The sequence below is a fragment of the Salmo salar genome, chromosome 19 (assembly GCF_965601325.2).
Source record: "Salmo salar chromosome 19, fSalSal1, whole genome shotgun sequence".
Classification (NCBI taxonomy): Eukaryota; Metazoa; Chordata; class Actinopteri; order Salmoniformes; family Salmonidae; genus Salmo; species Salmo salar.
Genome location: NC_138309.1, coordinates 53148259 through 53166670, shown reverse-complemented (window position 1 = coordinate 53166670; position 18412 = coordinate 53148259). Strand labels below are relative to the sequence as shown.

At 43.1% G+C, this 18412-nt stretch overlaps 1 long non-coding RNA gene across 1 annotated transcript; it reads right to left on the bottom strand.

Annotated features, from left to right (window-relative positions):
* Positions 1 to 1448: 1448 nt before the first annotated feature.
* Positions 1449 to 4530, bottom strand: LOC106578984 (uncharacterized). The gene is made up of 3 exons (XR_001322558.3): positions 4466 to 4530; positions 1694 to 1781; positions 1449 to 1574 (listed from the first exon to the last, which is right to left on the bottom strand). It is a non-coding gene; the product is annotated as an uncharacterized LOC106578984 (long non-coding RNA).
* Between the last annotated feature and the right edge of the window lie 13882 nt (positions 4531 to 18412).

Below are 18412 nucleotides of genomic sequence, written 5' to 3'. Positions count from 1 at the left end.
TGATGTCTGCGTGAGGTGTTTACATCCTGTGTCATCCTATAAACCTGCTAAAAAGCACATTTTTGCAGTATACTGCATTTAATATATGACACATGTAAGACAGTGTACATTTTAGGCATGACATTTTTTCAATCAAAGACCATTCAGAAAAAGATTATGAAATCAATGCAACCTTATGTCTGTGTCTGTGACCTGTAGGAACTACAGGCCTACAATACTGTGTAAAAGGAGATCCACACTCTTTAACGGGGTAGTAGGGTATATTAATGGGGTATTAGGGTATATTAACGGGGTAGTAGGGTATATTAACGGGGTAGTAGGGTATATTAACGGGGTATTAGGGTATATTAATGGGGTAGTAGGGTATATTAATGGGGTATTAGGGTATATTAACGGGGTAGTAGGGTATATTAGTGGGGTAGTAGGGTATATTAACGGGGTAGTAGGGTATATTAACGGGGTAGTAGGGTATATTAATGGGGTAGTAGGGTATATATTATCATGGTTGGTTATCATGGACGGTTCTCATGGTCGGATTTAATGGACGGTTATCATGGACGGTTATAATGTGTTAACTCAGTGTACTTAAGGACTCCTTCAGATAGAAGAGTAGTTACTGGTGATTAAAGCCAATGTGTCTAATCCCTGGGCAAGTGACACACTAATGAAAACAGCACACCAAGCAACGTTGGGCATAATGCACTGCTTCCTAATCCTAGTGCTACAGCATCTGAGGAACTCAGTGACATTGGTTCATATGGTCTGGGTATCTATAACCCTATACAGAACATTGGTGAACTATAACCCAACAGGAACAATATTGATGTGTTAATACATGCACTTTCCAATGCCTGGGCTTGTATTTTGTCTCTGTCTCTACTACCATCGTTGAATGCAGTGGAGGCTGGTGAGGGGAAGACGGCTCATAATAATGGCTGGAACGGTACGAATGGAATGGCATCAAACACAGAGAAACCATGGAAACCATGTGTTTGATACCATTCCACCTATTACGCTCTAGCCATTACCACGAGCCCGTCCTCCCCTATTAAGGTGCCACCAACCTCATGTGGTTGAATGTTTCCCGTCCTCTAGTTTTCTTTTCAGATTGTTCTTTCTTGGGAGTTCTTAGTGGATTGTGCTTTTTCTAAATACACTTCGATACTGGGTTCTTACATGGCACTTCATGCATATTGTAGTCTATATTTCAGTTAGAATGAAATGTCAGGAGGTTGAATTAGAAGCTCAGGTTTAAAAAAGAACCTGCATTTTATTTAGCTTCAGACAAACTGAAATAATAAATGAAGACAACAACGTCTAATAGAAAATCAATCAAATCTATGTTGACTCCCCGCGTGTTGACTCCCGCGTGTTGACTCCCCGCGTGTTGACTCCCCGCGTGTTGACTCCCCCGCGTGTTGACTCCCCGCGTGTTGACTCCCGCGGGCCCCGCGTGTTGACTCCCCGCGGGCCCCGCGTGTTGACTCCCCGCGTGTTGACTCTTGCTGGCAGAAATCCAAGGGCAGGGTGGTCAAAGAAACATGTCCTCAAAGTACTCGTCAAACTCCTCCTCCCTGGAAGACAGAAAATAGTAAAATCAAAGTATAATTGGTCGGTACTAGTGTCTATAAACGTGTCTAGAGGCCTAGCAAGGCTTTGTAAGGGTGATTTAATGTTGGACTGCTAAGCTCACCTGGACTCCTCCCCCAAGGTGGGGGCTGGGCCTTTCCAGTGGTCTGCCCCCGACAGGCCCTTTGGCTCCTCACTGTGTTCTCCCTCTCCTACATGGCAGGAAGGAGACAATACAAAACAGAAAAACTTTATTCATAAAGAGCTTTTCATGCATTACATTCAATAATATTCATAATGCTTTCAAAAACAAACCCATAAGGGGCTTTAACTAAGGAATTGCTGCAGCACATGCAACATAATTACAGCACTAAAGGATTAAGGAGGGTCAGAAGAGTTGACTCAGAAGAGTCAAGTCCGACTTAAACCTATAAGAGTACGGACAGGCTGCGTTGTCAAATTCTCTGGATGCCTCTTCCCGATAGCTAAACAACCAAAGCTTCTGCGCATGTGAGGGATTCGTTCGGCTGCCCAGAGAGCAGGCTACTCTGGTGAATTTCAATGATGAATGGAGACTGGTGCTTGTTTAATAAAGTTAGATCAAAGCTGAATCAATGTCTGCAAAATCACAGTATTTATACATGACAGAACTGAATATAATAGCATAGCACAACATTACCAGACCTGGGCTCAAAATAATCAAATACTTGTGGATTTGATTATCTGTTATTGAAGTACTTGTTTTCTGTGTATTTTGTATTTGAGTATTTTCAAATAATGTGGCCCGAATCAACGTCTTCTTTTGGAAGTGTTTTCAAATAATTATTTAAAATACTATTTTCAAATACCTGGGTTAAATGCATCGGAGTGCATTTGAGTCAGTGTATTTGAGTATTTTCAAATACCTGCCAATCCTTTCCAGGTGTATTCCTAAATACATTACAATACTCAACTACTTGTCTTTTAAAATATCTGAATACTTACTTCAAAATCTATGTGAAAGTAATTGAGATATTTGAAATAGTATTTGAACCCAGGTCTGAATGTTACTGTGAGGCAAAACACCACCTCATGTTAGGATGATTGTGCAAACAGCGTGCGCCACTTGGCAAAATATGTGCTTTAATTGAAACAAAACACAGGTAGGCCTAGGCTATACTTTGTTAACACCATCTGAAATTTGCTCACTGTACATACAGTTGAAGTCGGAAGTTTACATACACCTTAGCCAAATACATTTAAACTCAGTTTTTCATAATTTCTGACATTTAATCCCCGTAAGAATTCCCTGTCTTAGGTCAGTTAGGATCACCACTTTATTTTCAGAATGTGACATGTCAGAACAATAGTAGAGAGAATTATTTATTTCAGCTTTTATTTCTTTCATCACATTCCCAGTGGGTCAGAAGTTTGCATACATTCAATTAGTATTTGGTAGCATTGCGTTTAAATTGTTTAACTTGGGTCAAACGTTTTGGGTAGCCTTCCACAAGCTTCCCACAATAAGTTGTGTGAATTTTGGCCAATTTCTCCTGACAGAGCTGGTGTAACTGGGTCAGGTTTGTAGGCCTCCTTGCTTGCACACGCATTTTCAGTTCTGCCCACACATATTCAATAGGATTGAGGTCAGGGCTTTGTGATGGCCAATCCAATACCTTGACTTTGTTGTCCTTAAGCCATTTTGCCACAACTTTGGAAGTATGCTTGGGTTCATTGTCCATTTGGAAGATCCATTTGCGACCAAGCTTTAACTTCCTGACTGATGTCTTCAGATGTTGCTTCAATATATCCACATAGTTTTCCTACCTCATAATGCCATCTATTTTGTGAAGTGCACCAGTCCCTCCTGCAGCAAAGCACACCCACAACATGGGATGGTGTTCTTCGGCTTGGGATGGTGTTCTTTCTGGAATATTCCAAGCTGTTTAAAGGCACAGTCAACTTAGTGTATGTAAACTTCTGACCCACTGGAATTGTGATACAGTGAGTTATAAGTGAAATAATCTGTCTGCAAACAATTGTTGGAAACATTCCTTGTGTCATGCACCAAGTAGATGTCCTAATTGACTTGCCAAAACGATAGTTTGTTAACAAGAAATTTGTGGAGTGGTTGAAAAACGAGTTTTAATGACTCCAACCTAAGTGTATGTAAACTTCCGACTTCAACTGTAATGCAAAACAACAACGTAGCATACACAACTCAATCAGATCTAAATATATATTCCCATGAAACTGATTGAGGTCAAATGTTTGGCATGCAGATGCTGCATGGATGTTTCCCCGGTAAAAATTGAAAAATGTTCATTCACGATTGACAGTGAGTAAAGTGAGAATGTGTGTATAAAGCAGAGCTAAAGAAACATGCGCAGAACATGATTCGGTTCTTTAGCTCTGGGAAGAGGCATCCAGGGCACGGCGCCAGGAAGATGTTTTGAGGTGGGGGTGCTGAAATGTTTTAATTGTGATTAATCAGGGGGTGCTGCAGCACCCTCAGCACCCCTACTTCCGGCGGCTAAGGTCCAGGGGACGGGACGGGTCGGTTGCCTTTAGTCCTGCAGCTTCAGCCATAACAGTATGGCCTTTGGTCTGCACCTTGGTCTTGGAATTTGGCTTTCGTGTGCAGCGGCTGCTTTTATTTACGTTACATCGACAACCCAGGGTAAGCAGGCCCATACTTCAAGTGCAGCTGAATCTGCAATGAAAGTATGACTGTTGTCTGACTGAGCCTTATGACCAAATTAGCCCATGTGTTTTTAAAAGGTATTTTTTTAAATGTATTTTAAAAGCACCTGTTATGAATGAGGACATTAGGACAGTCCGCTCTGCTTGCCCTGAGTGTGTAACGTAATAAACCGCTTGACTTTGTAGGGAGGTGGAGAGTGAGAATAAACACTACCTTTGTCTGACTACTGGGAGTAGTCCTCAGAGTTACTGGTGGAGGAGCGTTAGGAGGGGCCTGCTGGGGGGAGAGAGAGGGGGAACACAGGAAGGGATCAGTCAGTTCAACTCAGACAGCCAACTATGTGCAGCTGACATTGAGCAACAACAAAAAACAACCCAAGTGTTGTGATTTTTTTTCCCTCCATGTGAAACGGCTGCTTTCAGTCAGATATTATGTAATATCTCAACACTATAGGAGGTGTTTATAAGATGTTTATGAATGGGTTTGTGTTTGCAAATGCTCATGTTTCTAAATGTTGTATTACACCAATAAGACATTAGTACAAACACCTTCAGCACTTTTCATTTCATCACCATGGCCTGTTATTTGCGTCTCCCTATAGCCATAGTTGTACAAAGATATGAAATGGTGGAGTCTTGCCTTTATGTCTCCTCTGATGTTTGTCTCTGCTTTCTTGGATCTTTTTGCCTGTGGCTCAACTTGATTTTCCTCAGACGACTTGTCTTTTTCTCTTGGCGATCACCTCTTTTCTCCTGAAAAAAACGAGTCCTTTGTTTAAGTTCAGACAATCTTCAAACATTAATTGTGACATTTTGACACCGTTAAAAGGGGCCAGAGACCCCATTAGTGGTCAATGGATGAAGATAAACTGACAGGGAACAATTAGCAAGTCAACTTCCTGGGATGATAGTTTAAAAGAGCACTCGGGCAGAGTCCTAGATAATACCACCCCTGTTAGTATAGCAAACAGTTGGAATAGGGCTTATAGCCTAGTGGTTAGAGCGTTGGGCCAGTAACCAAAAGGTTGCTGGATCAAATCCCTGAGCTGACAAAATAAAAATCTGTTGTTCTGAGCAAGGCAGTTAACTCAAAGACGTGGATGTTGATTACGGCAGCCCCTGCACCTCTCTGAATCAGAGAGGTTGGGTTAAATGCCGAAGACACATTTCAGTTGTAACTGACTAGGTATCCCTCTTTATCATCTGGGAAATTATCATTTTGACAGACTGCTTGATATCAATACATAAACATTAAAGTCCTACTCCAGTCTCCTTTTCATTTAATTTAACACCTGATTTACTTAACAAAAGGCACATCTCAATAGTTGGTTCAGGTCAGTCATGACATAGCACAAAGGGTGGACCTGTCCTCTTTTGTTCTCTACTTGATTGCTGACATGCAAAACATTTTTGGGACTATGTCAACAATGGACTAATGAAACAATTACAAAAATATTGTTTTGGGGTGGAGTTTTCTTTTAAGTGTGTGTACATTACTGTACTTATATGTGGGATATAGTTTTTCAACAGAAAAAGCTTTAAAAAAGTTTACCTTGCATGTTCTGAGTTTCCTCAGGGATCACAATACGAGAAGGAGTCATTCTTTAGGGTTTATTAATGCGATTTGCCACACCATGATACCGGCGCGAGGCTTGAAGGCCCAGCCCTAGCTTAGACGGCCAGTGGCAGGTAGCCTAGTGGTTAAGAGCGCTGGGCCAGTTTCCGAAAGGTTGCTGGTTCTAACCCCTGTGCTAACTAGGTGAAAATCTGTCAATGTGCCCTTGAGCAAGGCACTTAACCCCAATTGCTCCTGTAAGTCAGGCTGGATAAGCATGTGTGCTAAATGACTAACATGTAAACAACAGAGCTCTTACTGAGTTTGACCAGTGTGTTTCTCTTCTCTCCCTGTTCCACATGGGCAAAGTTCACCTCCCAGCTCTTCAGGTCCTCCTCCTTCTCACAGAGCTTGTTCCCACACAGCAAGTGGCCTTCAATACAATAGTGACATTATTCAACTGCATTGCCATACCATACAGAATAGAGAAATTTAGAGTGTCAGATTAAGGTATTACTGTATAGTGTAAAAACACTGTATTTGCATGACTCTGCAGAAACCTGCATCTGGGCAGGTTTGGTTAAAGAGAACAGGCTGGAGGGAAATAATTTTCAAGTATATGAAGTTTTATCCTTATTTTGAGGACAACATGCAGATACATAGGGTAGTCTGCAATGCGAGAAATGCCAATGTAAAGCTCAACAAGGGTGTTCTCCTGTGCCGTTCATTATGACATTGTTCACTAATAATCAAGCTCAATGGGAGAAACATGTACATGGGTAATGTAGGAGGCAGGAACCAGGGCTGGCCAGTGGCCATGCCTTCACCCTGAACTTATGCAGCGGGTTAGGAGAGCATACGCAGCAGGTTAGGAGAACTAACGCAGCAGGTTAGGAGAATGTACGCAGCAGGTTAGGAGAACGTACGCAGCAGGTTAGGAGGACTAACGCAGCAGGTTAGGAGACCATACGCAGCAGGTTAGGAGAGCATACGCAGCAGGTTAGGAGAACTTATGCAGCAGGTTAGGAGACCATACGCAGCAGGTTAGGAGAACTAACGCAGCAGGTTAGGAGAACTAACGCAGCAGGTTAGGAGAATGTACGCAGCAGGTTAGGAGAACATACGCAGCAGGTTAGGTGAATTAATGCAGCGGGTTAGGAGAATTTACGCAGCGGGTTAGGAGAATTTACGCAGCAGGTTAGGAGAACTTACGCACCAGGTTAGGAGAATTAACGTATCAGGTTAGAACTAACGCACCAGGTTAGGAGAATTAACGTACCAGGTTAAGAGAATTGCTAGGAAAAGTAACTTCCGGTCGTAGTTGTACTCCATCTCACCTATCTACACACAAAGTCCAATAATGTTAGTGACAAAACATGTTTGTAGATATTTTGGAGAATCATTTGAAAATGAAATACAGAAATATCTAATTTACATATTTATTCACACCCCTGAGTCATTGGCAGCGATTACAGCTGCCTAGTCTTTCTGGGTAATTCTCTAAGAGCTTTGCAAACTTGAATTGTACAATATTTGTGCAGTATTCTTTTTTTTAAATTCTTCAAGCTCAGCCATTTTCAGATTTTCAAGCTGATTTAAGTCAAAACTGTAACTAGGCCACTCAAGAACATTCAACGTCGTCTTGGTAAGCAACTCCAGTGTACACTTAGAGTACAAAACATTAGGAACACCTGCTCTTTCCATGACATAGACTGACCACGTGAATCCAGGTGAAATCTTTGATCCCTTATTGATGTCACTTGTTAAATCCACTTCAATCAGTGTAGATGAAGGAGAGGAGACAGGTTAGAGAAGGATTTTCAAACCCTGAGACAATTGAGACATGGATTGTGTATGTGTGCCATTCAGAGAGCAAATGGGCAAGACAAAACATTTAAGTGTCTTAAAAATGGGATATGGTAGTAGGTGCCAGGAGCACCAGCATGTGTGTCAAGAACTGCAATGCTGCTGGGTTTTTCACACTCAACTGTTTTCTGTGTGTATCAAGAATGGTCCACCACCCAAAGGACATCCAGCCAACTTCACACAACAGCGGGAAGCATTGGAGTCAACATAGGCCAGCATCCCTGTGGAACGCTTTCGACACCTTGTAGTCCATGCCCCGATGAATTGAGGCTGTTCTGAGGAAAAAGGGGGGAGGGCAAAGCTTGCATTCAATTGCCCCTCCCCGTTGGACACAACATGCTTCCATTCCCTCTGTTACGGTCAACCCTGTTACTTTAATTGCTACTTTAAGTGCCATTTTTCTCAATTTGACCTCGAGTTGGGAAAATATGTTTTTTTGAATGAAGTGAATTCACTCTTTATGGAAAAATATTAAAATTAGGTGAAATAAAAATATGTTTTTTAAAAGAACTAAACTACCCAAAAGGCCCTCTTTTCATGGAACAACCCTGGTAGCTGTTATTATCAAGCCTATTACACAATAAAAGGTAACTTTATAGGGAGAGGCCCATTCTTAAGAGAGACAGATCTGAATGGAATCTCCATTTCATTTCAATTTGGACAAACTGCAGCTGCCTTCTTTTCAGTTTGACTTTCCAAAACATGCTGTAAAGCTTCACCAAACAGCTGTTCCAAAACATGCTGTAAGGTTTCACCAAACAACTGTTCCAAAACATGCTGTAAGGTTTCACCAAACAACTGTTCCAAAACATGCTGTAAGGTTTCACCAAACAACTGTTCCAAAACATGCTGTAAGGTTTCACCAAACAACTGTTCCAAAACATGCTGTAAGGTTTCACCAAACAACTGTTCCAAAACATGCTGTAAGGTTTCACCAAACAACTGTTCCAAAACATGCTGTAAGGTTTCACCAAACAGCTGTTCCAAAACAGAGATAAATTATGATTATGTCACAAATAATTTCACAAATATTGTTTATAAAAACAAATGCTGATGCTATGTTGAACTTGAGGCAAAGTGATTAAGTGAACCAAGACTCTGTGAATTGGGTGTGTGCCCTATAAAAAAAAAAATACATATTGAAAGATATCTGCTGTTTAAAAGTGATCATAATAATAAACTCTGATTAGAATATTTGACAACTGTTTATACATTTTACACTTTAGTCATTTAGCAGACACTCTTATCCAGAGGGATTTACAGTAGTGAATGCATACGTTTTCAAACATTTTTTCCCCGTACTGGTCCCCTGTGGGAATCGAACCCACAACCCTGGCGTTGCAAACACCATGCTCTACCAACTGAGCCACACGGGACCGTTTATATTGCTTTGGACTTTGGAACCGACAGTATCCAACCCATAACAAAAACAAATTGTGTGCAGACAGACACGTCGAAAGGTGAACTACTGGCCTTGCTTGATCAATACATCTTTCCATGTAAACTGACTGTTTACCAGTGACCAGACCACTAAAACAGTAAACACAGGGAATTGACAGCAAATATCCCAAATCATCCCAAGGGAGTTTCACTTGTCAACCTCACAAAGCCAAAAGGGCATCAGCAATTACAATGCCATGTCATCCTGTCTCATCATGACGTAACCCTACGTACTTCAGACTGGGGATTCTCCAAACACAAGCTTAATGGCCACGGTGTTATAGCACGGATACACCAATCATGTGTGCTTGACGCGAGTACTTTGCGAAGCGAGTGCAAAACAATTTTACTGATGTCAACAGCTCACTGAACAATCCGTAGACGAACGGGGGATCCACGTTCGGTGCGATGTATGCGACCCTCTGCTTCCGCACGGCAAGCGGTACCGGAGCGCCAAGTCTAGGTCCAAGAGGTTCCTAAATAGCTTCTACCCCCAAGCCATAAGACTCATGAACAGCTAACCCCCCCCCCCCCCCCCCCCCGGGAACGCTGCTGCTACTCTCTGTTATTATCTATGCATAGTCACTTTAATAGCTATAACATGTACATATTACCTCAATTACCTCAACACCGGGGCCCCCGCACATTGACATTGACTCTATACCGGTACCCCCTGTATATAGCCCCGCGATTGTTATTTACCGCTGCTCTTTAATTATTTGTTACTCTTATCTCTTACTTTTTTTTGTTTGTTATTTTCAAAAAACTGCATTGTTGGTTATGGGGTTATTGTATTCTGCACATGTGACAAATTAAATATGATTTGATCAAACTGTTGAATTGTTAGACACATTTTTGAAGTGTCAACTAGGTGTCAAGGAGCATGCATTGTCACATGGTAAAAGTACACGGATGGACCATTGGCATATGGGGATGGACAGACATGGTCTTAGCTAAGCACACATGCTTGGTTCAGAAGATGTAAGAAAACAGATGGCATGTAAACAGTGTGCTATGGCTCAGACAGTAAGAGGGATGGCAGACACGAACACATCAACCAGAGAGGAGAAGACAGAGACACAAAGCTGAGGAGAGACGGTCCTTCTCACAAAAGCATCTTGTCAAAATGAGGGTGGAAGAGGCGTATCATCCCTTTGGCAACGGATGTTAAATAAAATATAAATCAATTATAAAACCTCTTATATAGTATGAATTTGTTGTTGCTGAACCCTTCCTATTATGGCCAAAACAGGCAACTAATGTTTTTTGCACATGATTAGGTCAATGCTAATAGATGACCTAACTTACAAAAAACATGACCTGTGAGACAGCGATAAAATGAAACTAGAGAATCACTCTGATAAAACATGGCCGTGGCATTGGCCAGAGAGAGAAGGTGTCTGGCCTCCGACTTACTCTTACACAAAGACCACGTAGATGACCTGATCTGATTCCAGGTCACGGATTGGTCATTGTATCCCACTGAGGAGTGAAAGACCATTGGCTGTGAATTTTGATGATCTGAGTCAGCCTTTAAATCCCTCGCCACTTCCTACAGAATGGCAGTAAACGAGGGCGGGATTAGCTAGAGTGACTTAATCAGGTACAGCATATTGGCTTATTCAGCTTTCTCAGAGCGGCAAGAATAGATCATTGTGTTCAATGCATTACTCAAAGTGTGTCAGTGCTCTCACCCACTAGCGGTTCTGGGGGGGGGGGGGGGGGGGGGCAGTGCCCCTGTGACAACAATTCTGGACCCCCATGTGGCCCCCCTAAATGTAGAGTATGAAATAATTTTGACATAACAAATTTTTGCTATCGTTCTTTTTTTACATCCGTTATTAGACTGTTTTTTTTATATAACACCACGCTTTGAGGTTTGAATAATACTGTGAAAATTATGATAATGCCCTTTTAGTGTAAGAGCTGTTTGAAAAGACCACCTGAAATGTCTACCTGTTTTGGTCAGATGGAGTTTTGGCCTGCCTATTAAATTAGTTAATAGACCAATAAGAAAGAGTTCCAAGCTAGTTTCCAGCTAGTTTTCCCTTCCCCACTCAGACATTTCATAGACAGTCCTAGCAAAATTCTTGCATGAGAAAAAGCTATTTTTGTTTGTTCTTGACCATTTTAATTGAAAACAATCACAGTAAGGTACTTAATTTCTACCTAGAAATGATTTGATATTGCGATAAAAACGGCTGCATTGGACCTTAAATGAATTACAAGTGGATAATTGAAGGTCTATTTGTGTAGTTACTTCCTGAATACCAGGAAGATGGATCTTTTTGTTGTAAGGATATACATTTCTCTGGTGATTATTTTCACAGTGGAAGTTGAGTTTTTGATTTGAGACAAGAAAATGTTAACCTAATCAGTCGTGTACATACATGCACATAACATCGGATGGTATCGTAGTGTTTGTCAACAGACTGTGGGATGCAACGACTAACGAGGAACTTGGTTACAGCGCACAGATTTTTGGTCACTGATCATTTGGTAAATCACGATTTGGCAGGTGTTCGTATATTTTACATTTCTGAAGGGGAGGAGGCATTTGGCCCATGCTTTGGCTGAGAGTTTCCGTTTGGGGGGGGGGGGGGGGGGGGGGGGGGAGAGACAATAGTCTTGTTAATATATTTTTTCATACATCTCCCCCAGAACCTGACGCAATTACGCAAGATTTTTGTTCTCGGTTTCCAAGATTAATGTTAACCAGAAGTGGTGAACTTTGATATTGGGATGCCGCAGGTAGTTTTTTTTTTTAACCTGGTACCCCACCTAATCCTACAAATCAACTCACCAACTAAGCATAGTAATTAATCTGTGGTTGCTACATTTCACCCTCCTCTCCCCAGTCGAAATCCAAAGAGGCAAACTAAAAATCTTAGTGCCTGCCTTTTGGTATTACAAGAGCAGGTTTGCCAACCCCTGACAACTGTGTCAAAGTAAACATGTCTTGACCTTTATCGCCATCTAAAGGTAGAGCTCTGAATGACTTCTGACTAGAGCTGTCAGTTGATACAGTAGATGGGCCTACAAATGTATGTCCCTGACTCCCCGTAATGGCATTTCAATGGTGAACTGTATAAGAGATGAATGGAATAAACAACAAACTAATAAACAGAAAATACTTTCATCAGGTAGCTCTGTAATACCTACGTGTTTAAAGCAGACCACAATTGTCCCTGTGCCCAAGAACACCAAGGTAACCTGTCTAAATGAATATCACATCTGTAGCCATGAAATGCTTTGAAAGGCTGGACATGGCTCACATCAACACCATCATCACAGAAACCCTGGACCCACTCCAATTCGCATACCACCCCTACAGATCCACAAATGATGCAATCTCTGTTGCTCTCCACACTGCCCTCTCCCACCTGGACAAAAGAAACACCTACGTGAGAATGCTGTTCATTAACTACAGCTCAGCGATCAACAAAATAGCACCCTCCAAGCTCATCAATATGCTACGGACCCTGGGACTGGACACATCCCTCTGCAACTGGATCCTAGACTTCCTGAAGGCCGGCCCCAAGTGGTGAGGGTAGGCAACAACACATCTGCCACGTTGACCCTCAACACGGGGGTGCCTCAGGGGTTCGTGCTTAGTCCCCTTAGATTTGTATACGGTCATCTGGCCTCTGCCTTTTCCCTCCACTTTGAGATGTCTCTCCCTGGCCCTCATCATCACTGAAGTCAGAGCCATACCCTCCGCCTCTATGGACCTGCAAGAAGAGTTTTCTTTCTGTCATCATGCCATATAGCTTGTGAGGGCCTCACTAACAGTAGGCCTATAATTTATTATTTAGCAATCAAGAACAGGTAAATCTACAGAAAAGGTGGCTAATGAAATTTTCATTATTTTGGAAGAAGCCCACTATGTCAAAAAATCTGAGAACGCATAGAGGAATATACAGTGCATTCGGAAAGTATTCAGACCACTTCCACTTTTCTGCATTTTGTTACATTACAGCCTTATTGTAAAATGGATTAAATAAAAAAAACTTCCTCAATCTAAAGACAATACCCCATAATGACAAAACAAAAACAGGTTTTTAGAAATGTAGCAAATTCATTAAATTAAAAACAGAAATACCTTTTTTACATAAGTATTCAGACCCTCTGCTATGAGACTCAAAATTGAGCTCAGGTGGATCCAGTTTCCATTGATCATCCTTGAGATATTTCAACAACTTGATTGGAGTCCACCTATGGTAAATTCAATTGACTGGACATGATTTGGAAAGGCACACCCCTGTCTATATAAGGTCCCACAGTTAGCAGTGCATGACAGAGCAAAAACCAAGCCATGAGGTCGAAGTAATTGTCCGTAGAGCTCCGAGACAGGATTGTGTCGAGGTACAGATCAGGGGAAGTGTAGCAAAATATTTCTGCAGCATGGCGTGGCTTCCATCATTTTTAAAAGGAAGAGGTTTGGAACCACCAAGACTTCCTAGAGCTGGCCGCCTGACCAAACTGAGCAATCGGGAGAGAAGGGCCTTGGTCAGGGAGGTGACCAAGGACCCGATGGTCACTCTGACAGAGAGCCAGAGTTCCTCTAAGGAGATGGGAGAACCTTCCAGAAGGACAACCATCTCCGCAGCACTCCACCAATCAGGTCTTTTTGGTAGAGTGGCCAGACAGAAGCCTCTCAGGCACATGACAGCACGCTTGGAGTTTGCCAAAAGGCACCTAAAGGACTCTCCGAACATGAGAAACAAGATTCTATATTCTGATGAAACCAAGATTGAAAATATTTGGTCTCATTGCCAAGTGTCACGTCTGGAGGAAACCTGGCACCATCCCTAAGGTGAAGCATGGTGGTGGCAGCATCATGCTGTGGGGATGTTTTTCAGGGGCAGGGCCTGGGAGACTAGTCAGGATCGAGGCAAAGATGAACGGAGCAAAGTACAGAGAGATCCTCGACAAAAACCTGCTCCAGAGTGCTCAGGACCTCAGACTGGAATATGTTCCGGGATTCTTCCGATGGCATTGAGGAGTACACCACATCAATCACTGGCTTCATCAATAAGTGCATCAACGATGTCGTCCCCACAGTGACTGTACATACATACCCCAACCAGAAGCCATGGATTACAGGCAACATTTGCACTGAGCTAAAGGGTAGAGCTGCCGCCTTCAAGGAGCGGGACTCTAACCAGGAAGCTTATAAGAAATCCCGCTAAGCCTCCAACGAACCATCAAACAGGCAAAGCGTCAATAGAGGACTAAGATCGAATTGGACGCTCGTCGGATGTGGCAGGGCTTGCAAACTATTACAGACTACAAAGAGAAGCACAGCTGAGAGCTGACCAGTAACACTAGCCTACCGGACAAGCTAAATAACTTCTATGCTCTCTGAGGCAAGTAACACTGAAACCTGCATGAGAGCATCAGCTGTTCCGGACGACTGTTTGATCACACTCTCAGCAAGCCGATGTGAGTAAGACCTTTAAACAGGTCAACATTCACAAGGCCGCAGGGCCAGACGGATTACCAGGACGTGTACTCCGAGCATGCGATGACCAACTGGCAAGTGTCTTCACTGACATTTTCAACCTCTCCCTGTCTGAGTCTGTAATACTAACATGTTTCAAGCCATGTTTCAAGCCTAGGTAGCCTAGTGGTTAGAGTGTTGGGCCAGTAACCGAAAGGTTGGTGGATCGAATCCCCGAGCTGACAACGTAAAAATATGCTGTTCTGCCCCTGAACAAAGAAGTTAACCCACTGTTCCTAGGCAGTCATTGTAAATAAGAATTTGTTCTTAACTAACTCGCCTAGTTAAATAAAGGTAAAAAATACAATTAAAAAAACACATTTGCCACACTGATCCTCAACCCAGGGGTGCGTGCTCAGTCCCCTCCTGTACTCCCTGTTCACTCATGACTGCACACCCAGGCACAACTCCAACACCATCATTCAGTTTGCCGATGACACAACAGTGGTAGGCCTGATCACCGACAACGATGAGACCTGAAGGTGTGGTGCAAGGACAACAATCTCTCCCTTAACGTGACCAAGACAAAGGAGATGATTGTGGACTACAGGAAAATGAGGACCGAGCATGGCCCCATTCTCATCAACAGGGCTGTAGTGGAGCAGGTTGAGAGCTTCAAGTTCCTTGGCGTCCAGATCAACAAAAAATCAACATGGTCTAAGCACACCAAGACAGTCATGAAAAGTGCACAACAAAACCTATTCCCCCTCAGGACACTGAAAAGATTTGGCATGGGTCCTCAGATCCTCAAAAGGTTTTACAGCTGCACCGTTCGAGAGCATCCTGACTGGTTGCATCACTGCCTGGTATGGCAACTGCTCGGCCTCCGACCGCAAGGCACTACAGAGGGTAGTGCGTACGGCCCAGTACATCACCGGGGCCAAGCTTTCTGCCATCCAGGATCTCTATACCAGGCCGTGTCAGAGGAAGGCCCAAATAATTGTCAACAACTCCAGCCACCCCAGTCATAGACTGTTCTCTCTGCTAAGGCACGGCAAGCGGTACCAGAGCGCCAAGTCTAGGTCCAAGAGGCTTCTAAACAGCTCCAAGCCATAAGACTCCTGAACATCTAACAAATGGCTACACAGACTATTTGCATTTGCCCCCCCCCCCCCCCACGCTGCTGCTCCTCTCTTATTATCTACGCATAGTCACTTTAATAGCTCTACCTACATGTACATATTACCTCGACACCGGTACCCCCTGTATATAGCCCCGCTATTGTTATTTGCTGCTGCTCTTTAATTATTTTTATCTCTTACTTTAAAAAAATATTTTCTTGAAACTGCATTGTTGGTTAAGGGCTTGTAAGTAAGCATTTCACTGAAGGGCTACACCTATTGTATTTGGCGCATGTGACAAATAAAATTTGATTTGGGCTGAAGGTTTACCTTCCAACAGGACAATGACTCTAAGCACTTCGGGACAAGCCTCTGGATGTTCTTGAGAGGCCTAGCCAGAGCCCAGACTTGAACCCAATCTAACATCTCTGAAGAGACCTGAAAATAGCTGTGCAGCGACTCTCCCCATCCAATCTGACAGAGCTTGAGAGGATCTGAAGAGAAGAATAGGAGAAACTCCCCAAATACAGGTGTGCCAAGCTGGTAGTGTCATACCCAAGAAGACGAGGCAGTAATCGCTGTCAAAGGTGCTTCAACAAAGTACTGAGTAAAGGGTGTGAATACTTATGTAAATGTGATACTTCAGTTGTTTTTTTATACATTTGCAAAAATTTCTAAAAACCTGTTTTTGCTTTGTCATTATGGAGTATTGTGTGTAGATTTTATTTTACATTTCTATAACTAGGAAAGTCAGTTAATAAAAAGTTATTATTTACAATGACGGCCTACCCAGGCCAAACCCGAACGACGCGGGGCCAATTGTGCGCCACCCTGTGGGACTCCCGATCACGGCCGGATGTGATTCAGCCTGGATTCGAATCAGAGACTGTAGTGACGCCTCTTGCACTGAGATGCAGTGCCTTAGATCGCTGCGCCACTCGGAAGCCCTATTGATTGATGAGGAATTAAAACATATATACATATTAGAATAAGGCTGTAACATAACAAAATGTGGAAAAAGTCAAGGGGTCTGAATACTTTCCGAATGCACTGTATGTCACTCATTGTAAGGTCAGCTTTATCAAATGTCCATCTAAGCAGACTGGCGGAAACATCACACCAGGGATGCGTTGCAGTGATACCAACATCTGCAATTGTGAAGGTCAGGATGTGAGGCTGAATTGGTTCTGATGCTGTTTTGTAAACTTTGTTATTATATCAGTAACTACATTTGAGATATAGGAAGGATTTGATCATTTGGGGAGAAAGTATCTAGCATTCTCACTTTACTTTAACTCTGGTTAACGTTAGCCCAAATTTAATAGCCAGTCATTTTGCTTGCTAGCTTTAGCTACTTGCTGTTGACCATGGCCATTGCCAGCTGGCAACAATATGCATATTTTTAGTCCTGAGGGCAAGGTACAGTATCTCTTAAAAGTAAGTACACCCCTCACATTTTTGTAAATATTTGAGTATATCTTTTCATGTGACAACACTGAAGAAATGACATTTTGCTACAATGTAAAGTAGTGAGTGTACAGATTGTATAACAGTGTACATTTGCTGTCCCCTCAAAATAACACAACACACAGCCATTAATGTCTAAACCGCTGGCAACAAAAGTGAGTACACCCCTAAGTGAAAATATCCAAATTGGGCCCAAACTGTCAATATTTTGTGTGGCCACCATCATTTTCCAGCACTGCCTTAACCCTCTTGGGCATGGAGTTCACCAGAGCTTCACAGGTTGCCACTGGAGTCCTCTTCCACTCCTCCATGACGACATCACGGAGCTGGTGGATGTTAGAGACCTTGCACTCCTCCACCTTCCATTTGAGGATTCCCCACAGATGCTCAATAGGGTTTAGGTCTGGAGACATGCTTGGCCAGTCCATCACCTTTACCCTCAGCTTCTTTAGCAAGGCAGTCGTCTTGGAGGTGTGTTTGGGGTCGTTATCATGTTGGAATACTGCCCTGCGGCCCAGTCTCCGAAGGGAGGGGATCATGCTCTGCTTCAGTATGTCACAGTACATGTTGGCATTCATGGTTCCCTCAATGAACGGTAGCTCCCCAGTGCCGGCAGCACTCATGCAGCCCCAGACCATGACACTCCCACCACCATGCTTGACTGTAGGCAAGACACGCTTGTCTTTGTACTCCTCACCTGGTTGCCACCACACACGCTTGACACCATCTGAACCAAATAAGTTTATCTTGGTCTCATCAGACCACAGGACATGGTTCCAGTAATCCATGTCCTTAGTCTGCTTGTCTTCAGCAAACTGTTTGCGGGCTTTCTTGTGCATCATCTTTAGAAGAGGCTTCCTTCTGGGACGACAGCCATGCAGACCAATTTGATGCAGTGTGCGGCGTATGGTCTGAGCACTGACAGGCTGACCCCCCACCCCTTCAACCTCTGCAGCAATGCTGGCAGCACTCATACGTCTATTTCCCAAAGACAACCTCTGGATATGACGCTGAGCACGTGCACTCAACTTCTTTGGTCGACCATGGCGAGGCCTGTTCTGAGTGGAACCTGTCCTGTTAAACCACTGTATGGTCTTGGCCACCGTGCTGCAGCTCAGTTTCAGGGTCTTGGCAATCTTCTTATAGCCCAGGCCATCTTTATGTAGAGCAACAATTATTTTTTTCAGATCCTCAGAGAGTTCTTTGCCATGAGGTGCCATGTTGAACTTCCAGTGACCAGTCAGTATGAGGGAGTATGAGAGCGATGAC